Source organism: Lontra canadensis, unplaced genomic scaffold, assembly GCF_010015895.1.
Source record: "Lontra canadensis isolate GAN:19392208 unplaced genomic scaffold, GSC_riverotter_1.0 scaffold22, whole genome shotgun sequence".
Lineage (NCBI taxonomy): Eukaryota > Metazoa > Chordata > Mammalia > Carnivora > Mustelidae > Lontra > Lontra canadensis.
This window is the reverse complement of record NW_022631016.1, coordinates 10898887-10904146: the sequence shown is the minus strand read 5'-3', so window position 1 is coordinate 10904146 and position 5260 is coordinate 10898887. Positions and strand designations below refer to the sequence as shown.

The following is a 5260-nucleotide window of genomic DNA, read 5'->3' as shown; positions in this document are numbered from 1 at the left end:
TCTGCTTAGCGGGGGGTCTGCTTCCTCCTCTCTCTCTCTGCCTGCCTCTCTGCCTACTTGTGATCTCTGTCAAGTAAATAAATAAAATCTTAAAAAAAATGTACAGACTTGCAACGAGTGGTAAATAAGCCCTAGAGATCTAATGTGCAGGATAGTGAATGTCAACAAAAATACTATATTGTAATCACTAAACTAGCTAAGAAACTGAAAATATCCCAAACACTAAAAAGAAACGATTATCATCTAATGTGATAGAGGTGCAAATTTTGTTATGATGGCAATCATTACCATATATAGATATATCAAATCAACATGTTATATACCTTCAATTTACTCAATATTACAGGTCAAATATATTTCAATAAAAAGTATGAAAAGCCCAACAAAAATTCAGCAAACAAATACTAGAAGTGGATTGGCATTGGTATTGAATGAGCCAGTTTTCAATATCCACTTCGGTAAGCAAACCAGAATTTTATGTAAGGTGGAGATGAGCGAGCACGTGCAGGTATAGCCATACTAATTACTGGAAGGCTGAGTACCTTCATTTCGTATGTAAGTAACCCCTGCCTCAGAATCCCCAAAGGCCCCATTGTTGCCATGGCCACCATGTCCCCTCACTTGGAATCCTTGAACTTCTTCAATTTTCCAGCAATTTAAGGACTAATGCCTGGCACAGAGCTAGGGGCTGCCATCTGCTCTCTTTGTGAGTGTGTGTGAGCAAGACCCTCCATATCCCTACACTTCTGCCTCTTGGATGCTTGCCATTTGCTCCCTCCTGTGGACTCCAGAGGGTTGGTCCGCTCCACCGATGGTCACCAGCTCCTAGGAAAACGTGGGGCTCTGTCTCCACGCCGAGATCATGACCTGAGCTGAAATCAGCCACTCAACCAAATGAGCCACCCAAATGCCTCTCCATGCCCTATTGGTTTGAACATTAAAAAAAAAATAGTATCAGTTTTTTAAAAAGCAATTCCTAAAAATGGGAAATAAATTGAAAAAGAAGTGGCTCTAACTATGTCTAGGTTAGTGGCTTTAACCATAGTTATTGGCTTTAACCATAAACAGAAGAATTATTTTAAGCAACTCAAAATGCAGTAAAGTATTTGTGCATATCTAAGATATATCTTAAAGACTGAAAAAAAAAAAGGGCGCCTGGGTGGCTCAGTGGTTAAAGCCTCTGCCTTTGGCTCAGGTCATGATCCCAGCGTCCTGGGATGGAGTCCTGCATCGGGCTTTCTGCTCAGCAGGGAGCCTGCCTCCTCCTCTCTCTCTCTGCCTGCCTCTCTGCCTACTTGTGACCTGTGAAATAAACAAATAAAAATCTTTCTTAAAAAAAAAGACTGAAAAAAACCACGAAGTACTAAATTGTTTTCGGTGATAATTTGCCATAATGATTAAATAAGATCTCTCCAGGGGCTCCTGGAACTCACAACCTCTGATGAGGTCACATTGGGTTCCATGCTGGGTGTACAGCCTACTTAAAAAAAAAATAAAATTAGAATTCTTCTCTAAAAACAACTCTCATAAACTGTTTGATGGCTATGAAATGCAGTTTGCTCTGGGAAAGCAGGAACAATGATTTTTTTCCCCCTTTATCAGTTTTCAAAGTAGGTTGGTGCCCATTGCAACCACCAGAAGTGACTAAAATGTTTTTTGTTTCTGTTTTTTAAGTATCAGCATGAAATCATGGATCTTATGTATTTTTTTGTTTAAATCTATTGCAGTCATTTTGTTTTTAATTGCTTACATTTTCTCTTTGGTCCATGAAAGTCACTTCAGGTTGGCTCCCGTGTCCTTTGGTATGATCCCACTTGTCTTTGACTGCTTCCTTGCCTTCTGGTATGAAGATGTGTCATGACCATCTTGTACATTTCCTGCCCTACTCTAGGAATTAGTGACTTCCTTAAGGAGCTCTGGTTCTATTTCATGGGAGATGGTTAGACACTGTAATCTGGGTGCTAAGGGTGTTCACTGCTACTGAGCTGATCATAGTTTATTTCCATTTCATTGGATAGAGCAAGGAAAATAGAAAATATTTTAAAAAATATTTTATTTTTAAGTAATCTCTACATCCAGTGCGGGGCTTGAACTCAAAACCCTGAGATCAGGTGTCCTAGACTTTTTACACTTGATCTTAGCCAAAAGGCTGAGAAGTGATGCCCCAGACTTTTTAAAAGAGAAAAATACTTCATGAGTTCATGATGGTATTTTCAATTCAAAACTAATCAGTTTTTACTTATTTGATTTTTATGTTTGTATCCCTTTTATTTTACACTGAAGATTCTAGTTCCCAGCGATATTAGCCAACTTACTTATTTGGTTTATCCTACTATGTGGTAGGACATATACTATTCATTACATATTAAAAATAATAATCCCATTATTACCAACAATATGATTGCTGAAAACAACTTGCCCTTTTTTTTCAGTCTTTAGGATATATCTCAGATACGTAAAAAACTTCACTGCGTTTTGAGTTGCTTAAAATAATTCTTCTGTTTGAGGCACCTGGGTGGCTCAGTCATTAAGCAGATGTCTTCCACTCAGGTCGTGATCCCAGGGTGCTGGGATCGAGCTCTGGATCAGGCTCCCTGGGAGCCTGCTTCTTCCTCTCCCACTCCCCCTGCTTGTGTTCCCTTCCTCACTGTCTCTCTCTCTGTCAAATAAATAAATAAAATCTAAAAAATAAATAAATAAATAAATATATAATTCTTCTGTTTGTGGTTAAGCCACTAACTTGAGACATAGAGCCACTTCTTTTTCAATTTATTTCCCATTTTTAGGAATTGGTCTTTTTAAAAAAATAATACATTATGTTTTATGATTACTATCCAGTTGTCTAGAGTTGATTCTAGTTGTTTCCAACCAGGAGTTCTGGTTGAGCCAAGTGGTAACAGAACTTTAGAAACAGAAAGAGAGGGAGAAGGTTGCTGAGTCATCAACATGGCAGAACACTTGGGTGTGGAGAATGTTCCCTGCTCCCACAGCCTGACCACTGAAGATGGATGCACCCCCAGAAGCCTCTTGCTGTGAGGCTGGCTGAGCAACTACTGAGACAGTTTTTCATTTGCTTTTTTATTCTTAAACTCCCATACCTGTGACAGGGACTCCTTCCTTGACCAGATGTTCGTCCATCAGGCTTCTGAGCCCTCTTGTTGACTTGCTTTGTCCTTGGGCCTGCCAAGCCCAGATTTTATAAGAATCCTTCTGAGACATTGTACCTACCCTTGATTTCTAATTAAGTTCCTCTTAGTAATTTTCTACTCGTTGAGCCCTGCCTGTTGGCTATAGATCCCCAGCTGCCCTGGCTGTATTAGGAGTTAGGCCCTGTTCTATACAGAAGTCTCTCTTCTGTGCTGTCGTAGCTTGAGTAACATCTGCTTTGCCCTTTCCAACAAGTGTCCAGTGCAGTTTTTCTTTAATACCTGTGTTTATAAGTGTTTTTCTATTCTTTGGGCAACTGGGTGGCTTAGTTGGTTGAGTTCTGACTCTTGGTTTTGGCTCAGGTCATGATCTCATGGGTCATGGGATCAGCCTAGTGTCATGCTTTGTGCTCAGGAGGAAGTCTGCTTGAAGATTCTCTCCTTCTACCCCTCTCCTGTGCATGTGCCCTCTTTCTCAAATAAATAAATAAAATCTTTAAAAAAATGCTCTTCTGTTCTTACAATTAAAAAAGCCTTAAAAATTCTACAATATTAAAATTAAAATCTGAACATACTGAATGTGTTATAGATGCTTATTGTTTTCTAGGAGATCAAAACAATTTTTCATTATTAGTCACTTTTTTTCTGTGTAAAACCAAAATTATGAAATATAAATGAGAAAATATAATTTGATTTCTGAAACTCAGTTTACACACAGTAATTCTGATGCTTGTCTTTGCATAAAAGTATCTGTACATTGGCACCTGGTTTGAATTCAAAACAAATACATAAATAGATAACAATATAATATAAACAAATAGTGGAAGTTCTAAGGATTGACTTCTATGTAGAAGAACACTCAGGGTCAGGAGATGGTGTCAATCAGGGCATCCTCCCTGGAGGAGGTATGTTGTGAGTCAGATGGCAAGCAAAGTTGAGAGTCAAGGATTAGTAGAAAGAATGAGAGAAGCAACTTTAAGAGCGGACTTACAACACTGTGTGTGAACAGGGAGACACTCTGTCTTCAGGCTTCGTACAAGTCCCTTTACCTTTCCGATGGTGATTCTTCATGTGGGCGCTTGTTTTCTATTCTACTCTGAGCCTCATACTCAAGCGAGGTATGGCTTGAGTCCAGATCTGGGATGCATTTCTTGGGGAGGGTAATGAAGAACCTTGATGGAACACATCTAGAATTCCAGAGGGAGGTCCTGGGAACCAGGTAAGGGATGAATGAGGAGATCTTAGATGGTCGCGCCACCTCCAGTTCCCACCTGTCTTCTCTGCCCTGGACCCATCTTTGTGTGCCATGCCTTCTCTCATGCACTTGGGGTGCTCTAGGACTCGTTTTGGGTGCTGAGCTGGTCCTGAGAGACTTGCACTCAAAGCCTCAAGGGTCAGAACCCCTAGGGCTGGTTTGGCCAACTCAGCTTGACTAGGGCCCCGCCCCTCCCCCAACACTCTCTACCTGCCTTTTTCAGGACCCTGGAAGTGAATCCACATATGTCCCTCTCAATTTTCATGTTTATCAGTCCTCTTTGAGTCTTTAGTGGGCTTTATTATATTCCAAATGGCTTGTTATTTGCAGTTTGGAGTTCTGCAAGGATCCAGTAGTAATTTACAAGAGATTTTTCTAAACTGGTTTTTTAAAAAGATTTTTTGATTTTTAAGTAATGTCTACACCCAGCATGACGCTCAAACTTGCAGCCCTGAGATCAAGAGTTGCAAGCTCTGTTGGCTGAGTCAGCCAAGTGCTCCAAAATTTTTCTTAAAGTAGTCAAGGGACATACAGTTCTTTTGTGATTAATTTGCAATATGTAACATTATTGTAAGAGATTGTGACTTGTGTGACTTTTGTTCTTTACAATGTATTAAGGTTTCGTCGATCTAACTAGTTTCGTTAACCATCTATGGCACTATGGGGGAATAGTATTATTTGGGGACTGTAAATTTTAATATATTTCTATTAACACATTGTTTAGAACATCCTTTTATTATTGTTTTTCTGTTAATGTTGCCTCTTTTTCTAACAGGCTTTATTTTATGTCAATACTGTTTCTTTGTTTATTGGTTAGCTTTTTTTTTTTTAAACACATAGATACTATATACTTACAGTG

The 5260-nt window shown here is 39.4% G+C and overlaps 1 pseudogene; it reads right to left on the bottom strand.

The window, feature by feature from the left end:
• Positions 1 to 1991: 1991 nt before the first annotated feature.
• LOC116870321 lies at positions 1992 to 2161 on the bottom strand (annotated as a pseudogene).
• Between the last annotated feature and the right edge of the window lie 3099 nt (positions 2162 to 5260).